The sequence below is a fragment of the Saccopteryx leptura genome, chromosome 4 (assembly GCF_036850995.1).
Source record: "Saccopteryx leptura isolate mSacLep1 chromosome 4, mSacLep1_pri_phased_curated, whole genome shotgun sequence".
NCBI classification, from domain to species: domain Eukaryota; kingdom Metazoa; phylum Chordata; class Mammalia; order Chiroptera; family Emballonuridae; genus Saccopteryx; species Saccopteryx leptura.
This window is the reverse complement of record NC_089506.1, coordinates 206,152,012-206,176,615: the sequence shown is the minus strand read 5'-3', so window position 1 is coordinate 206,176,615 and position 24,604 is coordinate 206,152,012. Positions and strand designations below refer to the sequence as shown.

Below are 24,604 nucleotides of genomic sequence, written 5' to 3'. Positions count from 1 at the left end.
CAGGTGATTTGATGTGCCTGCCAGGTTGAGAACGCCTACTGCTCTTACAGGACTATTCCACTCGGACATTCTCTGGACGGGCGCACAGCGTGGGGAGCCTTGTGGCTCACAGTCCGGTCCCTAACCAGCAGCAGCAGCAGCAGCACCTGGGAACTTGTTAGAAATGGAAATCCTCGGGCCCCACCCAGATCTAATTAATCAGATACTCCAGAGGTAGGAGCAGCCTGTATTTTTTTTTATTATTATGAATGCTTTTTAATAGAAAAACTTAGACGACAGAATCTGACTAACCAGCAGTCTGTATTTTAACCAGCCTTCACATGGGTCTTAAACCCACTTGGGAGAATCCTAGTCTATACCGCTTTTCAATTATTTTTCAAGTGATTAACAGTATTTCTCTTTTCCTGATTCACTTAGTTTAGTTGTGGTCAAGAACATATAAAATAAATTTTACTATCTTAACCACTTTTAAATGTACAACTCAGTAGTGTTAAGTATATTGACATTGTTGTGCAACAGATCTCCCTGTTCATGTTGCCAAACTGAAACCGTACCCATTAAACAACAATCCCCCTCCCCCTCCCTGCAGCCCCTGGTACCCACCATTCCACGTTCTGTTTCTGTGAAGTTGACAGTTTTAGCTAACTCATTTGAGTGGAATGATCCAGTATTTGCCTTTTCGTGACTGCGCTGTTTCACTTAGCGTGATGTCTTGTGTATCCATGTTGTAGCATGCAACAGGGTGTCCTTCCTTCTTTAAGGCTGGATATTTCATTGTCTATATATACTACATTGTGTATACGTCATTCATCCACGATGGATACTTGGCTTGCTTCCACCTCTTGGCTATTATGAATGATGTTGCCGTGGTGATGGATGTGCAATCTCAACTCTAATATACATACGACTCATTCATGAATAGTCTTAAAATTCAGGGGGTATCTCGGCTGGGGGCTTCCCAGACCCTGCATCTGTGACAAGCTCCCAGAATCAGCTGTGGCTAGCCCACAGACCACACTTGGAATAGCAAAGATCTGGACCCAGTGAAAGCAGATAAAAGAACACAGCCAAGTTCTAAGTCAGGGTACACTTCAACCCTCACACACCTTCCACAAATGCCCCTCAAAGGGCCAAGTCTGGGGACGACAGTGTAATCATGGATTTTAACTCCACTACAACCCACGCCAGGTCCCCTCCTACCGATGAGAGGTACCCCACCTCTGTTACTTCCCTTCTGTTCACCGCCCACGCACTGCCCGGCTACAACCACCATTAACTCCTTGAAACTGACCAGCCTTCTACATCACTCCCATGCCAGGTCCCCTGAGCCCACCCAGAAAACAAAGACTCAATCCACAGAATTAACCAATCCAAGGGTGTCCCCTGGAAAACGTGGGAACCCTTTCTCAAGCATGAGGCTGTTCCACTGATGATCATTTTTAGGTGGTACAAGAATACAGAATTAAGGAACATCAAATCACAAGGTGAGAAAGCTGTTCCCTTTGAAGTCTGTTTCAACCCTTCCGAAAACATCAGGAAAAACATCCCAAACACCCTACAAAATTTACTAATCTCCCTTTTTAACAGAGATCGGGCCTCGGGCTCAGAGCCTTAGGCAGACAGCAATCCCCAGCTAGAAACGAAAAACCTGTTGGGTCTTCATTGCATTTAGTTTTTTGCAGTCACTTTCTATATGGGGAATGATGGTAGTTTTCCTCTTATGGTTCAGATGCCAAGTGGCTTTTTTAAAAAAAAATAATTACACTTAAAGTATTCTAAATATATACTAAATATATACTAAAAGCAAGTGATTTAAAGCACACATTAAACAAATAATCGTAGAAATGTTTGAAGTTGGAAATCTCAAAAGAGGAGGACCAGGGCCCCTTCCCTGCGAAATCTTCCCACTATATTTATCATCTGGTCATCTTGGGGACACGTCTTTCAATGACATAAGCTATGAGGCATCAGGGAAGGAACAGAACCTCCAGCCAGATTGGAATACCGGGTCCAATAGAGGGACTAGCAGAACCTACTTTTGCCCTTTCTTCTGACCCCTGAAACTCAGAGGCTAGACCAAGTCTGCCCCTGAGGGAAAATCCTGGGTTCTACCAGAGCCAGAGCTGGGCAGGGAAATGCAGTCAGATCCTTCAACAGCGGGAGCCCACCCGCACTTTCTGTCTTAAACTCCCCAGTCCACAGGAATTTGGATCAAAGCAAAGCGGTTCCTAAAATTCTCTCATCTTGTGCACCTGACCAAAGATCTCCTCCTTGACCTTAAAAGACTTAGAAAAGGCATGATTATGAGTAATTCCAAACCATTATAAAAATTAATTACCTATTTTGAGATGACTCCAGCAGTCAGTATAAAAGATACTTCCTCTAAAGCCTTTGGTGTTTTCATTCCAACAGGAACTTCTTTTAATGCTACAAGCAACATTGCAATTTTATAAGAGAAACATTCTCAGTAATTAAATGCAAATCACCAGAGCTCCCAATTCAGGGCCCTGTCTCCGGGAGCATGTAGGGCCTGGGTTCAGCAGCAGGGGAGACCAGACGACTCAGCAAAGGAAACAGGTGCGCTCCTCCCCCACCCCCACCCCGCCCCCGCCCCCACTCCCGTCTACCCCGTGCTCAGCGCACTGGAGCTCTCTTGGGTCAGAGACAACGTGGAAGTAGGTGCTCTTTGACTATCTGGAGCTGTTTCCTTCCAGGAGTAGGAGGGGTCAGGGTCAGAGAGATCTGTTCACACTCAGTTCCCCAGTTCTTCTGTCTCCACGGTTCCGATTTCCTGTCTTGTTTTCTGGGGCCAAGAGACAGAACTGGCTTCAATGGCTGGATTCCGAGGCTGCTTCCTCCAGACCTCGTTAACTCTCCCTCACTGCCAGTTAGAAGGGACTCTGCTGTCCCACGGCCGCGAAGTCAGGACGTTGTCAGTTCAAACCCCAACACTGGAACACCTGCCCGTTCAACAGAGTTCTTGAGCACCTGCTCCAGGCAAGGCGTTCTGCTTGGTGCTGGGAGCGCACAAGGGAAGACAAATGGGTAACTCGCTGCCCTTACGGAGGAGGAGCCCGCAGTGCCGCGAGACAGGAGGTAATCAAATAACCACAAAAGTAAATGGAACATTACAAATGGTAGTGAGAACTACTTAAGTACATGAAAGGAATTTACTAGTCAAGGAGGCAAGTGCAAAGGGCCTGAGGCAGAAAGGAGCAGGGTAATATGAAGGGAACTGCAAAGCCAACAGGGCTCATGCAGAGGGCTAGGGGGCAGGTGAGAAATGCTGAGGTCAGCCAAGCAGTACCATGAAGACCACAGAGACAATTTTATTGCAATCACCATGGCAAAGGAGGGCACCCAGGGGTTTAAGCAGGGGAGGGACATGATTAGGTTTGCATTTGCAAGGATCCCACTAGCTTCAGACTGATGGTGAACATGGAGAGAAGGATTTCTACTGGTTGTGTCATGTGGGTCCAGTTACTTCTCCTCCCTGCACCTGCATTTCTTCATCTGTAAAATGGGATAATAATGCTCGTGCCCCCTGAAGAAATGAAGTGCCGTGGAAAGCACCCTCCCCCCACAAGAGGATTCACGAGATGACAGCTGTTAGAATAATGATGATCCTCTCCACACCTCTCCTAAGAGCTTTGCCTATTTATACTTTTTTAAATGGCTGCTGTGCACACTTCTCATTTCTTCTGTGAGGCTTTATGTCCTTTGAAGCCACACGGTCCCTCCTGGATTCACTGTATCTCCATCAGGTCACCCACCAGGGTGACTAGCATCCACAAAGTGTAAATAAATATTTATGGAGGAAACTGGCTTGAATGGCCCAGATGGTGGCACTCGGCCAGCCTCCCTAATCATTTGAGTTTATCCATCACAGATGCGCTGGTCTCCAGGTGTGGCTTCCACGCAAGTACCACTCGGAACTGCCTTCAAGAAAGAACGGGTTGTTCAGCAACTAGAAGCCCAATTCACTGGTGGCCTCCGACCACAGCGCCTTCAGCTCTGGATCTGAGGCCATGCTCTTGCCTGCAGTCTGCAGCCAAGACGGAGCATGGGGGTCCTAAGAGCTTGACCACTTCTGCCCAGTGTGCGATTTCTCTAATCTGCATCTCAGATCTGCATCTCAGTCTGAAACGCTCCCTTGCCCAGTCCTGCTTCCTCGCTCCTTCATTTGATTTTTCACAGGCATTTACACCTCTCCTTCCCCTCCTAATAAATCTCTTGCACTCCTGACTCTGACTCAACCTCTGCTTCCTGAAGGATCTGACGGGCACACTTTGGGGAGAGGAGAGACTAAAAGGTACAACATGAAAGAAGCATCGAAAAGAACTAGGTTAAGTTAGGTAACTCAGAGCTGTCTGCTGTCTCAAAGGATTAAAAACTCCAAGAGTTATAAAAGAGAATGGTCTAATTAATTAAATTGGCTTAACTTACCAGGAAGGTTTCTGAATAATAGCAGATGTTGGGGTTTCAGGAAATATTGCGCCTTGGTTTTGGCCAGGATCCCGGGGGTCATTTAGGGCTGTGAATTAGCCAGCTCTCCCCTTCTGGCCAACACCTGTCAATCCCGTATTTGGGATACATATTTAATTATAAACCTGGGACAAGAGCCTCATCTTCCAGCAAGGAAAACCAGGGATGGCAGTCAACTTTACCTCTCCCTGCCCCGAAAATCAGTGTGCGTCTCAGACTAAAAGAAATCAGATGGAGATAAGGGGGGGGGGGGGGGGAGAAATACACATAAAATACTACCATAGAACTTTCAAATCTATTGGAGAGATAGCACCACTCTAAGATGGAACTGTTGTTGCTATAATTTGGGGGATAGTATATCAGGTTTGGGGGACTCCACTCCAAGTTTAGTCTAGACTCAATTTCGAGGACATCAAGCCACCTTCCTGAAGGCAAAGGTGACAGGCAAAACTGACAACTCAGTGGTAGTCTCAAAGATAACAACAGCAACTAGGATTTACAAAGCAAACTATGTTTCTAGGGCTCCATGAGGTATCTTCACATAATTAACTCACTTAGTCATCACAAGAACTCACTACCATTGGTGATATTACTACTATTTTCTCAGTGAGGACACAAAGGCTCAGAGAGGTTAAGTAACTTGTTTGAGGTCACAAAGCTAGTAAGCGGCAGTGCTAGGATCTAAACATAGATCTCTCCAGAAGCGAAGACCACATTTATCATCCTTCCTCCGTAGTCCCAGAGCCCTCTCTCCTATGACCACTCATTCTAGAAATAGTCATCCACCCACAGACGTACAGTGGATACACTTCAGTTGTTACATCCCTAAACAGGCATTTATGTTCTACTCTGAACTACATCCTGTGCTAGACACCCTCCAAATGGATGATCCTTGACACTAAGAAGCTCACAGATGGGTAGAGATACTATGTAGCAATTTCTCATAAATTCTCTCATGGGAGACCTACCCTGAACTTTGAGGAAATAGAGACTATCAGCAGCAATAGCTACATTTTTTGTAAGGATAAGATGACGGGGTATGCAGACTTGGCCAAAGACTTGGCCAAAGACGTACATCTAGTCATAACAAAGCTGAAATTCAAACCAGGTAAGCCAAGATGTCATAGCCTCTGAATCACCACTTCTAAAAAAAAACAAAAACAAAAACACTCGGGGATGAGGGAAGGCTCTCCGTGCATAAGTCAGGATGCAATTTGCAGACATTTTGCAGAGCAGAAAATAGTATATGAGTGAAGGGCAGTGATCAATCATCGCAGCCATCTTAAGTGAGACCAGAATAGATACAAAGAATCACAACCACACACAATTCTAACAGTCAAGGGTGTTAACTGACCTCCGGAATATTTCTTCTTGAAATTCTATGGATGTGGTTCTGGAATTTGTTGTTGTTGAGGGAGAGAATGGGGTACACAAAGAAATATTAGTTTTGGCAGCTGAAGAACTACCTATCTTTATGAAAGGACTATTGCCAAAAGTCCTTAATAACCGCATAGAATCTAAAGGACAAAAAGTTCATACATATCCAAGCCAAGCCAATGTAAGGGTTCTCACTGGAGCTTCTGCAACATATGTTTATTCTGCCTGATGACCCTCCAATGACAACTCTCAACAAGTCCACCCATTGCTCTTCCTAATACTTTCCAGAGCCAGATTCTATCCACCCTGGACTCTACTCTTCCTTTAGATTCTAGAGCAACATAGAATATAGCTATCCCATGTCCAACATGGAAGCTCTTAAGTAATTGTATAGTCTAACAAGCTACCAAACCTTCTTCCTTTCCCACTCTTCTCTACTTCCAGAAACACACACAATTATCCTTCCATTGATACTTTTCAGGGGACCATTTCCAGCAGCTTGCACCTCCCCTACTCAATTTCCTCCCAAGAAGTTCATTCCTCCTAAGAAATCAACTTTATCAATGTCCTTCTTAAACTATGGAACCTTGAAATGATCGTAGCCGAAGATAAAATTATTTGTGAAGGGGCTTTGAAAACTATACCAGGCTGAAGCAAAGCACTCCCCCTCTCCCGCTGGAACTAAGCAAAAAGATGAACTATAGTTTTCTAATACAAACCAGTTTGAAGAAACTATTGAATTCATTCATTCATTCATTCGCTTCACAGAAATGTGTTGGCTCTAAAACAGTGGCCCAAGAGAAGACGTGGGCCTATCACGGCATAGGAACGCCATCCTTCTACTCTTTACTGATCAGCCTCAAGGCTCAGTGGGTGGCCCTCTGCTCTTTGCACCCTTTCTTCTCTCCCAGGGTGATCTTTATGTCCAAGGCTGATGCTGCCCAAATGCTCACCTCCCCACCCACCTCCCCAGATTGCTTCCCTGGCATTTCCATCAAGAGAACCTGCAGCCTCCTCTAACCCAACTTGTTCAAGAAAAAACTCATCACTTTTCTCTCTTCAAACTAAATTCCCCTTCAGCTCATTGGTGCCACCATCCTTCCAGATGCCCAAACTTAAACTCTGGGGTTCTCACTTTCTTGCTTTCCTCCATGACCCGCACACTCAATCACTCTGCCTCCTACATGCCATTCATAGCCACTCATCCACTCCTCTCTTTTCTCTTCTGGCCCAGCTCCCTCTAATCTCTCACCTGGACAAGTTCAATAACATCTCAGCCTTTCTTCCTGCTTCCACTGTTGTCTCCTATAATTCATTCCCCACCCAGCTGCCAGAGGTGTCTTTTAAAAAACAAAAACCTGATCCTGTCTGTTTCCTGCCTAAATAAAACCCTTCAAGGATCTCCCCAAAGTCACCCACTTACCCCTACATGGCCCGGCCTTTCCTGATGCCACCATCATCACTCCATCCATCTAGTCCCGCTCCCTGACTTTTAACAGAGGCCACGGCCCTTCCAACCATAGGGCTTGCATTTGCTGGAAAGCTCTCTCCTCTGCCACTGTCCACTAACCCACCTCTTGACCGAGCTAACTCCTTCTAGAGAGGCCTTCCTTGAGCACCAACCCCCACCCTGAGGTCCCCTCTCACAGCAGCCTGTAATTCTTGTCATCACAATTATAGAAGTTATAACTATGTAATTCATTATATATAACAATATAACACTCATTACTTGGTGTTTCTCTCCAATGAGACTGCAAGTTCCATAAAGCCTGACATTTCATCTGTCTTGCATTCCTATATGCCCCTCATGGCTAGTACCCTGCACTGTATAAAGTAGGTGATCAATAAAAGGATAAGCAAGGTCAGAAAAAATAGATTAAAAAAAATGTGTGATTGGACTCCCTCAAAAATGGCTCTGCTAGCGCACAGAAACTGAGCAAGGAAGGGGAGCTGACGCTGTTCCTTTTAACCAGCTGATGTAGTAGATAGACACAACCTTGATTAGTGAATCAGACATGGTAGGAACTATTCATATATATATCAACCTTAGGCTCCCAAAGGCCCCTCACCAAATACGATGCATACTTCTCATAGTGCCTAAAAAACTGTCTCCCCAACCCCCAAAAGAGAGGGGAGATGAGTGATAAGGAAAAACAGAAGAAAGGATGAATGGGAAGAAGGGAACCCCAACACAATGTTTGTTTAGAGCTTTGTTGTGGGATTTGCTTCGTTTTGTTTTGTTTTCCCCTCCCCCCACCCCACCCTCCACCGGGCATGACAGTGTTTGTTGCTCGTGTGTGTATCACTGCCTATTGCGTTGTGGACGAGAGTCGATATATTTTGTCTGTTTTGTTGACTGCTATACCCCCACCACTTCAAAGAGTAGCAGACATTCAATAAATATTTGTTAAATGAATGATTTCCGATGCGAGAGCTGCATGAGAATGAGGACAAGTCCTACCAACTTTTATCCCCCGTGCCTGACAGAGGACTCGAGTGTCGTGGGAATCCAATAAATATTACTGGAATGAATTATTTAATGAAGCAATTAAATAATAAATATATAAGTTATATTAGTTCTCCCCTGCCACCTGCATTGCATTTGATTAAATGCATTCTCTTATTTGGGAAGCTTGAGTGAACATGACTTTTTACCTAGTTGCAGAGAGAAATGAGAACACACAGCATGGGGCAATAGTAGGTTTACAGTTGTTAGTAAGCAAATCAGAGTTTATTCTTGTATTTGTATTTATTATTGTATCTTATTTTCCTCCAATAACTCGAGTCTTTGGGTCACTCACACGATGGTACCAAGTTTGTACATTGAGTTCTAACTCCCAAAAGGAAAGGTTCAAGGGCTACCTATAAATAAATACCTAACCTTGAAAGTCAGTGAACTGATCTCTCAGTCCCGGTCAAGTCAACATTTTAGACCGCAGCGTGTGCAGGTGCTCCCGGACATGCGGGCACACGAAGAGAAGCAGGTCCGATGCCCATGTCCTGCATGAGCTCAGGGCCTATGAGGAAGATTGAGGGGAAAGACAAAATAAAATAATAAAAAAGACTATACAGCCTGACCAGGCGGTGGTGCAGTGGATAGAGCATCGTACTGGGATGCGGAAGGACCCAGGTTCGAGACCCCGAGGTCGCCAGCTTGAGCGCGGGCTCATCTGGTTTGAGCAAAAGCTCACCAGCTTGGACCCAAGGTCGCTGGCTCCAGCAAGGGGTTACTCGGTCTGCTGAAGGCCCGCAGTCAAGGCACGTATGAGAAAGCAATCAATGAACAACTAAGGTGTTGCAACGCACAACAAAAAACTAATGATTGATGCTTCTCATCTCTCCATTCCTGTCTGTCTGTCCCTGTCTATCCCTCTCTCTGACTCTCTCTGTGTCTCGGTAAAAATAAAAATTAAAAAAAAAGACTATACAATATGATCGAGACAATACCAGAGGCACATGCTAATGTGAAGGGAACTCAGAGGAAGTATATAAAAAATAAAAGAAGCCTGAAGTCCACGTTTCATCAGTCTCCCAAGACAAGTCTTTGGTCTCCTCTGCCAAGATGAAAGCTGAGCTCTGGGTCTGATGCCTGTGCCCACTGTCCAGAAGGAGCCAGAGCTCATCCTGAACCCTCTCCACCGCGGGAAGCTGGAGATGGAGCTCCGCAGAAGCAGAGAGATCGGAAACCCTGACGGAAGGCCTGCGGGTCCTCCCTCAGCGCTGCTGACCACGGTTACAACTTGAAGTCAATCCCCCGAGAGGAAAAGCCTTGCCTGTTAGTGACGCTGCCCAAAACCTCCGGAGTGCACAGTCTGCACTGCATCTTTCTGCAGACAGGCAACAGCGAGAGGGGAAATCTGGGGGTCACGGCAAAACCAGGGGAGCTTTCAGCTGCGACGCGTCACCCTAGGCCTGGGGGGTGGGCCCAGCTGAGCCAATGTCAATAGAGATATTAAAAACATACACACATGAGGAAACCACGTTTAAAATCACAGTGTGGAAGGAACGGTGGTTAAATGCATCTGAAAACAAGCCATATGATATTGCTTTTGGCAGCTATCATAAACATAAATAATTTTAATGACAAGAATTCCTTGTGACATTCTAAATAAATAGAGCAAAATAAAATTTATATATAGATAGATACATAAATTATATATACAGCCAGACATTACATTAAAATATTTCTGTAGCCCTGTCCAGTTGGCTCAGTGGTAGAGCGTCGGCCTGGTGTGCAGGAGTCCCGGGTTCGATTCCGGCCAGGGCACACAGGAGAAGTGCCCATCTGCTTCTCCACCCCTCCCCCTCTCCTTCCTCTCTGTCTCTCTCTTCCCCTCCTGCAGCGAGGCTCCATTGGAGCAAAGTTGGCCCAGGCACTGAGGATGGCTCCATGGCCTCTGCCTCAGGTGCTAGAATGGCTCTAGTTGCAACAGAGCGATGCCCCAGATGGGCAGAGCATCGCCCCCTGGTGGGCGTGCCGGGTGGATCCCTGTTGGGCGCATGAGGGAGTCTGTCTGACTGCCTCTCCGTTTCCAACTTCAGAAAAATACAAATATATATATATATATATATTTAAAAAGGCTTGCACTCGCAAGGACTCTAGAAAGCATGGATAAAATGAGGCACGTACATATCCCCGTATGAAATACCCAAGATGCTGAACATGCTGGGGAAAGAAACTAGTGGAGGAAGATTTTTGTTGTTGCTGTTGTTTTGTGTTTGTGAGGTTTTTAACTTTTTAAAAAATTATTAATTTTTTTTTAAATTTAAAAATAAGAAAAAGCTCCCAAATACCACCACCTTAATACAAGCATGCTGGCCACCCCATCCCGTGTGAGACTGTTTACAGCAGTAGTCCCCAACTTTTTTTGAGCCATGGACACGTTTAATGTCAGAAAATATTTTCACGGACCGGCCTTTAGGGTGGGACGGATAAATGTATCACGTGACCAAGACAAGCATCAAGAGTGAGTCTTAGACGGATATAACAGAGGGAATCTGGTCATTTTTTAAAAATAAAACATCGTTCAGACTTAAATATAAATAAAATGGAAATAATGTAAGTTATTTATTCTTTCTCTGAGGACCAGTACCAAATGGCCCACGGACCGGTACCAGTCCGCGGCCCGGGGGTTGGGGACCACTGGTTTACAGCATCCTGCTCTGTAGCTGATCCTAAGTCCCTTGGAGTCAGGGAGCATGACTACTTTGTGTCTGAATTCCTGGTGCCTGAGCAGCCTGACCCCTCCAAGGTGCTCAGAAGTGTCTGCTGGATAAGCAATGTGAACGCTCGGGAAGGAACGGGATTTTTTAACAAAGTAAAACTGCATTTCAAGGGATGTTCGCAAGTCAGCTCCTTCATTTCTGCAGAAAGAAAGAGAATGAGGCAGGAATTCAAAATGCTCTTGTGAACAGCAGTGCAGCGGGCGGCATGGGAGATGGGGGGAATTTGTGAAGGGAGGGAAGAAAGGCAGGAACGATGGGCTGTGCAATGAGAGGCAAGCCTGTAGACTATTTTACCCCCCCTAAGGACCCCCAGGGTAGACACCACCATCACCTCCATTTTCAGGTACAGAAACTAAAACAAGGAAACTGGACTGAGGGCGTAATGAACATCCAATTGGCAAGTGGAGATTTGAACCCAGGTCAGTTGGTTTCAAATCCAGGAAAACTGTACCCCTAGAGGAGCGTGGTGTTGTGGGGAAGGGCCAGGGAGGGGACCAAGCTTTCCCATTGAAGAAATGTTGAACCAAGCACGTGTACTTCAATCCTAAGCACACACAGGGATGTTCTTTCTGCATTTGAGAGCCAGGTGGGAGATCTCAGGACAAGTCTGTGGCGCTGTTTCGATTCCCTTCTTGGTCACTAGATAACTGGATATGTTAGCGAAGGAAGATGGGAAAGAAAAGTGAGATGGATCTTCATGCACCAAGGGAGACCACGGGGCATGAATAACAGCAGGAGCCCTCGGAGGACATGACACATACAACCTCTTTCTTCCAGCCCTGGTGTGGAAATTGTGGTGTGGAAATTGCCAGAAGCCAACTTTAAATTCCCTGCAGGTAGTTGCAAGGGGAATACTTACAGGATCCTGCTGAGTCTGTTTTTACTTTACATCACCAAGTCCTGTAGCCTTTGAATAAACGCCTGTTCTCCTGCCAGGCAGGGATAGCAGATAGCAAAGGGCCATACCTGGAATTTGCAAACCAGGGTTGAAGGAAGGTGAACACACCCCCGTGAAAGAGAACTGTTATTCTTCTGGAGTTTACAAGGTCCCTGAAGGTCCTATCCCACCCCGAGATCCTGACAGTCTATAAGATTCTTTCTTTCTTTTTTTTTTGTATTTTTCTGAAGTGAGAAGCAGGGAAGCAGTCAGAAGGACTCCTGCATGCACCCGACCAGAATCCACCCGACCAGGATCCACCTGGCCTGCCCACCAGGGGGTGATGCTCTGCCCATCTGAGGCATTGCTTCACTGCGGCTGGAGCCATTCCAGTGCCTGAGGTGGAGTCCATGAAGCCATCCTCAGTGCCCAGGCCAACTTTGCTCCCATGGAGCCTTGGCTGCAGGAGGTGAAGAGAGAGATAGAGAGGAAGGAGAGGGGGAAGGGTAGAGAAGCAGATGGGCGCTTCTCCTGTGTGCCCTGACCGGGAATTGAACCCAGGACTTCCACACTCTTGGCCGATGCTCTACCGCTGAGCCAACCAGCCAGGGCCTAGCAGATTCTTGACAGGAAAATGAGAGAGCTCACCTATGACAAATAACCCAAGACTGAGATAACCATCAGCTAGGTTATTGAGGCTACTGTCTTCTTCCTGAGCTTCAGGGCACTGAAATCAGAGGTACAGATTGAAACAAGAAGAACCCATTTCACCAAAGTTTTTGAGTACCTGCTACCTGAGTACAGTGTCCTGGATGGTGGGATATGGAGGTGAGCAGACACGCCAAGTGCCTGTCATGGCGATGGTCACCTTCTGGTGGGAAGAGACCATATTCCTGAGGATAATGACAGAGTTTGAAGGAGTGCTCCATATACAACACACAGACCCTGGGCTAGGTCCTTTTCATATGTCTCACCCAGTCTCATCACAGTTAGCAGAAATAAAACAGGGGGCATCATTACAGAGCTTTCCAATGTTAAAGGGATAGTAAAGAAACATTATGAACAGTTTAGAATATCTTGACAACCTAAATAAAATGGATAAATTTCTTGAAAGATGCTCTTTTGATATACTGGGACCAATTTCAGTTGGGTGGAGGGAAGTGGCTACCCCATACCAACGAGCAATTCAACTTGAACTGAATTCAGCTCAATTCTGAGATTATCTACCTAGAAATAACATGACTCCACAGGTAAAGTGTTCAGTCTCACAAGACTGTTCTCCCATCCACCTCTTCCTACCTTGGGTCCAATTAATTACCTAGAGTGACTCACAGAACTCAGAAAATCATTTTACTTATTAGATTCTCAGCCTATTACAACAGATATCAAAGAATATGTACCAACAGCATGATGGAGAGAGGCACAGGGCAATGTGTGGGGAAAGGCACGGGGCTTCCATGCTCTTTCCAGGGGCACCACTGTCCTGGCACCTCCACATGTGCACCAACCCAGAAGCTCTTTGAACCTCATCTTTGCAGGGGTTTGTTTTTTTTTTTGTATTTTTCTGAAGCTGGATACGGGGAGAGACAGTCACATAGACTCCCACATGCGCCCGACCAGGATCCACCCGGCACGCCCACCAGGGGCGACGTTCTGCCCACCAGGGGGCGATGCTCTGCCCCTCCGGGGCATCTCTCTGCGGCGACCAGAGCCACTCTAGCGCCTGGGGCAGAGGCCAAGGAGCCATCCCCAGCGCCTGGGCCATCTTTGCTTCAATGGAGCCTTGGCTGCGGGAGGGGAAGAGAGAGACAGAGAGGAAGGAGGGGGGGGGTGGAGAAGCAAATGGGCACTTCTCCTATGTGCCCTGGCTGGGAATCGAACCCAGGTCCCCCGCACGCCAGGCCGACACTCTACCACTGAGCCAACCGGCCAGGGCCCATCTTTGCAGGTTTTTAAGAAGACTTCGTTACAAACTCATGGTTGATTAAATCATTGGCCACTGGTGGCTGATTCAATTGCCAGCCCCTCTCCCCTCCCTAGAAGTTGAAGGTGGCGGTAGGACTGAAAGTAACAATGCTCTAATCCAGTGATTCTCAAGCTTTTTGAAGTCGGGGCGCATTTAAAATCCTACAAATAATTGTAGGCACACTATATACAAATTTCTGAGAAATATGTTATGATAATTAAGTCAAATATTAAAGAAAAAAATATGAAGTCCAAGTGTGCTTTTATGGTAATTAAACAAAATAAATATGACAAAATTAAATTTATTCTAACATTAAAAAACATTTTTATGCTACATTTTTTGAGTTATACTTTTCAGAATTTGTAAAAAAAGAGGGATTAAAATACAAAAAAAATGACAAAAAAAGTAATCTTTATATATACAATAGATATAGATAGATACATTCTTAGTAAGATTTAGTAAATTCGGCAGGTCCCAGCACAAATATGTTAAGTTTTTTCATTCTTGTGTTTATGAGAAACATGAGCCTGATGTGTCCTAGCAATTTCTTCAAGGTTTGGGCATATATTTGAAAGGCGAACTCTCATTTCTTCATCAATACATTGAAGAATTCCTCTCTTTTCACTCTTAACTGTGTTGAGGGTAGAAAATCCTAATTCACATAAATAGGATGTGGAAAATTGTAGTAAAATGTTCAAAGCTTTTTTAGATATTGCCACATATTCTTCTTTTATAGAAATCCAAAAGGCTTCAAGAGACAATTCCTTATGTTTAATCATCAATCCAAAACCTCCACCATACATATCATCTTAACTTTACACCAAACAAGGGATAGAAGAAATGTGCCTCCAGTCTTTCTGGGGAATATGGGGGGTAGTGTAAACAATCCAGCACCACAGCTTAACAGCCTTTTGAAACCTAATCAGGCAAGTGAGGTGGGGGGTTGGGCAGACTGTCAGCTTACAGCCAATTCCCCACACTTCTGTCCCTCCAAAATCTAAACTCCAAAAACCCTGTTGGTTTTTTGGTCCCCAACAGGCACATATTTCTCTGGAATACCATAGGGTGCACCTGGACATCTTCTAGGGCACATCAGTGCACCCCGGTGTAGGCTTTGAGAACCACTGCTCTAATCACATGGTTTTCTCCATTGGCAACAAACCCCCATCCTTAGATGCTTGTCAAGTGCCTCATTAACATAACAAAAATGCCTTCTGCACTCTCAACACTTAGGAAACTCCATGGGTTTTAGGAGCTCTGTGCCAGGAATGGAGCTTGAGACCAAATGTACATTTCCTGTTATAAATCACAATATTGAAGATGCAAATTACCAAAACTCTCCTAAGAAGAAATAAAAAACCTGAACAGCCCTATATCAGTTTAAAAAATTAAATTCACATTTCAAAATCTTCTCACAAAGAATACTACAATCCAAGCTGTCTTACCTGATGAATTCTATTAAATATTTAAAGGAAAAGAAAAACCAATGCTACATAAATTATTTCATACACTAGAGAAGGTGAGAACACTCCCCAACTCATTTTATGAAGCTAATATTACCCTGATTCCAAAGCCAGATAAAGCCATTATAAGAAAACTATAGCTCTCCCAACCAGACGGTGGTGCAGTGGATAGAGCGCCGGACTGAGACCTGGAGGACCCAGGTTCGAACCCCAAGGTCACCAGCTTGAGCACAGGCTCATCTTGTTTGAGCAAGGCTCACCAGCTTGAGCCCAAGGTCGCTGGTTTGAGCAAGGGGTCACTCAATCTGCTGTTCCCCTGCCTCCCCCCCACCCCATCAAGGCACATATGAGAACGCAATTGATGAATAACTAAGGTGCTGCAATGAAGAATTGATGCTTCTTGTCTCTCTCCTTTCCTGTCTGTTTGTCCCTATCTGGCCCTCTCTCTGTGTTACAAAAAAAGAAAAAAGAAAAGAAAACTATAGCTCAATGTCTCATAAACATAGATGCAAAAAAGACCCACATTTTAGCAGATCAAATCTAAAAATATATCAAAAGGCAATATACACACACATGCATATACACTGTTATAGACTAAATGTTTGTGCCCTTCTAAATTCCTATGTTGAATTCCTAAGTTGCAGTGTGATGATATTAGAAGGTGGGGCCTTTGGTAGGCGATTAGTCATGAGGGTGGAGCCTCCATGAACAGGATTAGTGATCTTAAAGAATAGACCAAAGAGAGCTCACAGGCTCCTCCATGTGAGGGCACAATGGCCATCAATAAGAATCCATGTCTTGCCTGACCTGTGGTGGCGCAGTGGATAAAGCGTCGACCTGGAATTCTGAGGTTGCCGGTTCAAAACCCTGGTTTCCCTGGTCAAGGCACATATGGGAGTTGATGCTTCGTGCTCCTCCCCCCCCCCACCTCTCTCTCCTCTCTAAAATGAATAAATAAAATCTAAAAAAAAAAAAAGAATCCATGTCTTCACCAGACACTAAATCTGCCAGTGCATGATGTTGGACGTCCCAGGCTCCAGAACTGTGATAAATAAATGTTTGTTTTTTTATAAACCACCTAGTTTATGGTATTTCTGTTAGCAGAGTCAGTGGACTAACACACATACATACACAAACCAATGCACACATATATGGAAGTAAATAGAAGGAAAAATGCTATTTGTGTCTAATATGTGTGACAGAATCATTAATAATTTAAATTTTATTTTTTATTTATAAAACAATGGGTATATAACACTCTTGGGATAAGATAAAAATAAAATAAATACAATAAATATAATTTAAAAAAAAATTTTAATCATCTCATGACCTTGCAGAGGAGGATCTTAAGAAGAGCATCTTTTTTTTTTTTGTATTTTTCTGAAGCTGGAAACGGGGAGAGACAGTCAGACAGACTCCCGCATGCGCCCGACCGGGATCCACCCGGCACGCCCACCAGGGGGTGACGCTCTGCGCACCAGGGGGCGATGCTCTGCCCCTCTGGGGCGTCGCTCTGTTGCGACCAGAGCCACTCTAGTGCCTGGGGCAGAGGCCACAGAGCCATCCCCAGCGCTCGGGCCATCTTTGCTCCAATGGAGCCTTGGCTGCGGGAGGGGAAGAGAGAGACAGAGAGGAAGGAGAGGGGGAGGGGTGGAGAAGCAGATGGGCGCTTCTCCTGTGTGCCCTGGCCGGGAATCGAACCCGGGACTTCTGCATGCCAGGCCGATGCTCTACCACTGAGCCAACTGGCCAGGGCCGAGAAGAGCATCTTAAGAAGAAGGAGGGTTGGTTCAGTCTTTCACAAAACCGCACAACAGGACTTCACGTTGCTGTGCTCTGCGGGACCAAAGCTGAAACACACCCTTGGGAAAGCCCCATAGGGGAAGCTGCTTGGACACTTGAGGGTTAAAAGGGTTGTTTCAATCTGCTTAACAGGGTATCGGGGTGCAAAGCCAGGAGCACTGCGGACTCAGAGGTTCCAGCCTGGATGAAGTGAACTGAATTGAGCAAAGCGGAGAGAGAAATGCAGGCCAGCCGCCCACAGAGGAATCGTAACCTTTGAAAGCGGACTGTGTAAACACATGAGGGGGAAGAGGAAGATGTAGCATCTGTGTCCCCAGCGGTCCCCAGGCACCAGCCACATCGATCCCAGGATGTGCACAGCCAGTTTGTTTTGAGGAGCTAAGAACACTGCCCACTCAACCAAAATAAGAGCGACTTCTGCAAACGATTATGCAGCCATTGATTTCTTCAACAAATATTTCCCAAATAAAACCCAGATCCGTGTTCAAATATCTAGGGGTCTAACCAAGGAACCACAAAGTAGTGTCCTACCGGGAACTAAGTAGGAGCAACCGTGGCAAGATGGAGAGAATCCAGGCCTGGGTTGACGGGCAGTCAGGCCCCCAATGTACCGGATCTGCACATTGTTTCTAAAACTGTTTTTGTTTAAATTCTTTTATATATATAAGTGAGGTTATTTCACTTGAAAAGTCCAATTTCTAGTTTTTTTTCTGAAAAAGTTGGAAGAATTGACAACACTGGACCCACATTCCTGGGTAGCATTGATGAGTCAACTGGCCTCTTCTCACTCATTCACAATTCTCGCCTGGTTCTTGTCATTTCTGAGTTTGCCACAAGTGTTTCCTTCCTGCTGAAATGTGATACTTCCATCCCTGTGGTGGAACTGTGTGCGAAGTAGAGGTCATTGAGCCCTGAGTAAGCGTCTAAGAGGGTTCTCCTCCTTTGAGTCAAGTACACAGACTTTGAGATTGTTGTTTTGGATGAACTAAGATATTTTTTCTCAGCTGACTTTGTGATTTCCTTAGTGGTTCAAGATGCTGGTCTCCCGATCAGTGAAACACTGCCAGGGCCCTTTATGAAGCCACTTGTTTCATCACCAGCTTAGAGTTTGCTGGCATGCATGTTTCCATTTGTAGAGAGTAGGAAAGACTCTTAAAAATGTCCCATGGAGACAGCAGCTCTCGCTGTCCCCCTGCCCCTCCCGTCTTATATACGAAGAGAAATTCATCTTAAGAACGATAAGCAGAGCATCCTTCCATGCGCACATCGTTGTCTGAGCATCAGCTGAGGCTGCTGGGTGTATTACTTATAGTCTGGCAGTGGTGCCCGAGTCCACGGCACCTGGATTTTATTATGCTGCAGGTGAAATTTACTTTGGTAGCAGGTGTTCCTGAGACCCAACAGTGTTCTGCAACTGGATCCTCAAGCTGGAAACATTTTGTGTGAATACTGGGGTGGGGAGGTCACAGCTTCCCAGAAGTATCCCTTATTTTCTATTCCATGCAAATACTGGAGATGGGAAATATGGAGCATAATTACTTAGATTAGTGTGTGTGTGTGTGTGTGTGTGTGTGTGTGAGAGAGAGAGAGAGAGAGAGAGAGAGAGAGAGAGAGAGAGAGAGAGAGAGAATGGCTGGGGAAAAGGGTAATGTCTCCGATCAGATTTTCTCTGGAGGAAATCTGAGACAAGACATTGGGGCACTTGATTCATTGGAAAATGATCACAGGAAGCATGGTGAGGGCACAGGAAAGTAAGACAAAGCCAATCAGAGGTGCATTAATGGTAGGGTTACTGCTGGGGGCAACTGGGCCTTAGCCCACAAGGGGCCTTCTGACACTCAGTGTGGTACATGCCGCAGTGTTGTCTCGGTGAGCCTCAAGGAAGCTGGGATGTTGCTGCTCCAGTTTCCTGCCCCTTGTGGTTGAGGATGGCTCTGGGGTCACCTGTTCCCTTCTGCTTCTGGTCTGCCATTTACCGAAACCATGCACAATCCTATGGCCAGAGAAAGCCCTCAGGCTGGAAGATACCCATGCTCAGGGCGAGAAGCCATCACTGTGTTGAGCACTGTCCACCTAAGCTTCAGGCGAGCTTAGGGTGGGTCAGGAGGAGATGGGCAGGGGGCCAACAACATAGCAGAAAAGGATTATTTGGCCTCACCTAACTTGGAAAAGAAAGTGGTCAACTTTAGGACTTCATGCACAACTGAACGCGGTGCCCCAAATTTGTCATCAGGACTCAGTTTCTCTCCTGCTGCTCCGCCATCGCCTGACTGGCGCCCACGGCTGGCTCCACGTGGAAGCAGGGCCCGCAGCGTCAGCCACGCCTCTCCAGTCTCCTTCCCATAGGAAGTGCCAGGTCTTTCCCCAGGACCGCTTATCTTTAGGGGTACACCCTTGAACATAGAGAGATGAAAGGGTATGATTTGGGGAATTTGCTCCAAAATAACCCACTGTGAGCGGTGCTATAATGGAACAAGATTGCCCACAAGTGGGTAAGTCCTGAAGCTGGATGGTGGGTATTGGTGCCTGTGTGTTGGAAACTTTTCATAATAAAAAGTTAATTTTTTTTAAAAAAAAAAGGAGAATATCTTTCAAGTTGGTGTTAAAGCCTGATTTCATCTCATTTCTCTCCCTGGGTCTCATCCCTGAACCAATCACCCACTAAGATCAGGGGGATATAATGATGCCGATGGCTCAGGTCTGAACCATGTATTCTGCTTCTGATCTGAACTGGGGGGAAATCGCCATAAGAACTTCAGGGGCCACAGCAGGGGAGGTTAACTGGATACAGTCACCAGAAGAATGTTAATGAGTGTTAGGAACAAACATACAGAGGTCTGCTATACAAGAACATTGGAAATATAGCAGACATTGGGTATCTTTGTCCATCCAGCACCCTCTCCCCCATCTTTTTGTAACAGCATTCTCAGTTTTCCCTGAAGAATTGCCCTCCCTACCTCTCCATCCCTGTGGATTGGGCACCCTTTGGTCTAGTGGTGTACACATGAGCTGGTCTGGCCAATGAGAGGCAGGCTATGGCGATTGGTGCAAGGATGGGCACGTGACACCAGACTGGCCAATGAAATTCAGCCCTGGGACATTCTCTGGAGCCCTTCCCCCTGAGGAAGCTAAGCTGAAGGATGAATGTCTGTCACTGCTGGTGGCATCTTTGCCATCACTGAGGAGAGTGGGTAGAGTCTGCCAAAGACTGAGTCTGACACAGAGAAAAATGGAGCCAAGAAACAAAGAGAAAAAGGTTCCTGATGGCATAGCTGAGCACCTGTACTCAGCCCTGCTGGAGCCAGACACACTGCACTTCTTCCTTACACGATAAAATTTATCTGTGGCTTAAGGCTCTCTGATTTAGACTTCTGTCACTTATTTCCCTGACTAATAAAGGAAACTTTGATCACCCCCAATGCAGCACTCGTAGTTTGTCCTGCCTAGGCTGAGAGTGTAGAGCTGGGGTATAGCTCCATAAGCACATGCACTACAATTTCTGGGTTAACAAGGAAAACCTACTGGAGGGCATCCTTTTGAAGGTGTGGACAATTTTTCATTTTTTGTTTAGTTAAAAGCTCTCTTGACCTTTAATTCTGAAATTTCTTTTTTTCTTTCCATCTCCTCCACCCGGTCCCCTTAGGCAACCATCAGTGTGTTTTTTATATCAATGGGTCTGTTTCTGTTTTGTTTATTCATTTATTTATTTTAAGACTCTACATATAAGTGAGATTATATGGCATTTGTCTTTCTCTGTGTGGCTTACTTCATTTAGCATAATACTTTCTAGGTCTATCCATGTTGTCACAAATGGCAGGACTGCATTATTTTTTATTGCTGAATAATATAAATAGATGATAGATAGATAGATAGATGATAGATAGATACATGATAGATCATATCTTTACTCATTCATCTATTAATGAACATCTAGGTTGCTTCCACATCAACTAATAGTAATAAATGACATGGGGTGCATATATCTTTTTGAATTAGTGTTTTTGTTTCAACAATACAATATTTCCCATCCATTCAGACCTTCTGTAAACATTTACTGAATACCTTATATGTGCCCAACCCTATGCTAGGCACTGGAGATATAGAAATTAATTTGGCACAATCTATATCTCCAATCTTGGTAGAAAAGAGAAAAAGAAATTAAAAGAGCAGACAGACAGCTGGACGTGGAGATCTGGATTCTTTTCCCAGCTCCACCTTAATTGTGCAGAGAGGACTCTATGCAAAACTCGCCCCACTGATGAAGAAAGTACTTTATATAAACAGGCTCCCAATGAATCTTCATGACCAGAGAGTGTCACAGAGTTTGAGCCAAGATGAGAAATTCAATACAGATTCACTCTACTTGATTGGGAAGCCACCAGGAGTCTAATTTCCATCAATGGAAGGTGAGCATGAATGAAGTCACATCCAGGCCAAGGCTCTTTAAAGAGGGCGTGCTTTCTCCCTACTCTTTTTTCTGCTTACTGGAAACAGTGAGATCTTGGTGGTGGGAAGAGCCACAAAATGGCAGAAGCCTGGGTCCCTGAGTCATTACATGGAGGAAAGCTGTCTACCAACCAGAAACATTATTACATGAGCAAGATTTCTACTGTGTTAAAACCACCAAAATTCTGGGGCTTGTTACAGCCACTACTACTGGTTTGCTCATTCCACACGGATGGATATCTTTGCTGGTCTTCAAAGCCAAGAGTAAGGGATTTTCCAACTATTGTATATTTGATAAGCTGGTCTCATGGCTAATATTTGCCAGGATTCTTAACATCACCAGGTCAGGGACTGCGCCTTAGTCATTTCTGTAGCTCCCACAGCATTTCACAAGCAATAGATTCAATAGGAAAAAACAAAAACGAACAAACAAAAAACCTGGTTCAAAGAAGGAAACAAGGCATTCTCTTTTTTTCTAACCAGTTGTTTCAACTGGAGTGATTTTACCCCCCACCCCAAGGGATATTTGACAATGGACGTTTCCAGTCGTCGCATCTGGGTAATGCTACTGGCATCTCGTGGGTAGAGGCCAGGAATACTAAACTTCCTACAGTGCACAGGACAGCCCCCAACACAGAATTCCCTTCCGAGGTTGAGAAACCCTGGTCTAACCTGTGCTTCTCCTCCCACCTTGATCAATTCATTATTCTATCCCTTTCTCAGTTCTCCTTCTCTTACTGAACTCTGCTGGGTCCTGAAGCCAGCGGACCTTTACCTCAGCTTTCTGATTCACGAAACATCAATTTTCTGGATGCGTCTTAGAATTGTACCTCTTAATTAAAGTCCTCTTTTTTGAATTCATTAAGTGAAAGAAAGAGAGAGAGAGAGTAGATATGTGGGTGGATGGGAGGGTGGTGAGCAAACCAGAAAGACTCCACATTTAAACACACCGGAAAACAGATCGTCTGTCTGAAACACACTTATGATCTCTTTCTGTCTCCCTCTTCCTGTGCAGGTGTTTTGCATTCACAAGAACAGAGCCCCATCCTATTTACCTCAAGAAAAAAAAATAAACTGTTTATATAGAAGGCACACGCAGACCGCCACTGGAAATCAGATGCTCATTCTCACTCTCTGTATCTGTCTCTCTCTCTTTTTCCATGGTCTCTTATTTCAGCCTCCCTCTAGAGTCTTCACCTACGATCCCCGCCCACAGACTTTCCCTGTGTGTTCCTGACTTCAGTGCGTCATTGCACCCTGTCAGCGCCCATATCAACAAGGCTAACTGGAAAATCCTGTCGGATTTCTAATTCACAACCTCACACTCGAGTTCTTCTTTTCAAGCCCGGCCATAAAAATCATAGGTCAGTAGGCAGTCTCTGGATGAGCTACACATTTTTTTTTATTTACTTTTTTTACTTGTTTATACTGTTTTTACAGAGAGAGAAACAGAAAGAGAGAGAGAGAGAGAAGAGAGTGAAACATCGTTTTGTTGTTCCACTTATTTATGGATTCACTAGTTGATTCTTGCATGTTCCCAAGAACCAGGATTGAACCCACAACCTTGGTGTATCAGGATGATGGTCTAACCGACTGAGCTACCTGGCCAGGACCTGCGTTACACTTTAATCAGCCCAAAACCCTGGTCAAACCAGCCCTGCCTAGGGAGAAGAAGTGGGACTCAGAAAGCAAGGGCTATGAGCCAGGCAACCACAGGAACTGGCTCCCTAGGACACTGCTTCCCACACACGCCTACCCGCTGTCCCTAGTGGCATCAACCACAGACAGTTAAAATGAGCCACCAGCAGGATGAAACTACCTCCAAGGCCCCAGGAGGTCACCTAATCATTTTGCCCTTTGTGTTGGCTTGCACCCCTGCTGGGGGAAGGTCACCCATCTTGTCTGGAAACATCTTTTTAAAGGATCACAACTCTTGGTCCTCGGGCTCAGAAGCTGAGAAGATCGAGCTTTTCAGATAACATTCAGATGACCCCATAGATAGATAGCTCTGGAATCACTCACAACAGCAGCGTCCAGCAGAGCCTGGGTCCCTGCAGCTTGTGCTGGGTCCCTGTGACCATGGGGAACACAAAGGCACAAGCTGATCTACTTCCCTAACACCAACGCAAGCGCAGGCGCCAGGCTGGGCTGGTGGCACCGGCGTTTCCAGGACACTGCTTGAGCTGAAAGCATTATGCTGTTTCTGTCACCGCACGGGAACCAGGCGGGGGTGGGGGTGGGGGTGCGGTTCTCTGAACGATGACCCCTAGCAGAGCAGACAGGCCGACAACAAGAGAGACCTGTTCTCCCTGGAAAAGGAAGGCGAGCAAACACTGAAACTTATGACACTTTAGAACAGCGCTGGCCTTGGCTAATTTTACTCCACATGAAAGATTTCAAATAATGGGAACACTGTCAGGCAGAAGAGAGGGAAATAAGCAGAATGTGCATAAAATCCCCTATCACCCTGCACACAGAAGGAAACATGGTTTAATTAAAACAAAGTAAAAGGTCACATCGAGGCTCCCAAATACCCTTTCCACAAAGGCCCCGTGCCAGATGGGCCCCACGCATCGGGCAGCATCGGGCCGGCTGAAGTTCAGTCCATGCCCTTCCGCTCTGGGCACCACCAGCTGCAAAAAACTGGTCACCTGTAGACTAATATGTTATTGTTACAGCTGCACCCCTACTCAAAAGCTTAAACAGCAAAATCTCCTAATGATATTTGGCCCTGCGTCAGAATGCATCACGAACCTCCTGTAGTCAGAGCCAGAAACCTCGTGAGGAACCTGGCACTATGCAAAAGGTCCCCCTTTTTCTTTAGCATTGGCTGTCCCCTTTGCAGTTGGTTAAAGCTGGAGGAGTTTTAATCGGACTGAAATCTCTTTCAGGAGAGTCCTGGCGAGGAAGTGACCAAAGTGAGGTGCTGGGGGCGGGGTGGGGGGCCTCTGCGGAGCGAAG

General features: G+C 45.6%; 1 protein-coding gene across 1 annotated transcript in view; it reads right to left on the bottom strand.

Moving 5' to 3' along the window:
• The window catches only part of GRIN2A (glutamate ionotropic receptor NMDA type subunit 2A), a 402,144-nt gene that overhangs the window by 312,479 nt on the left and 65,061 nt on the right, over positions 1–24,604 (bottom strand). The window lies entirely within an intron of this gene.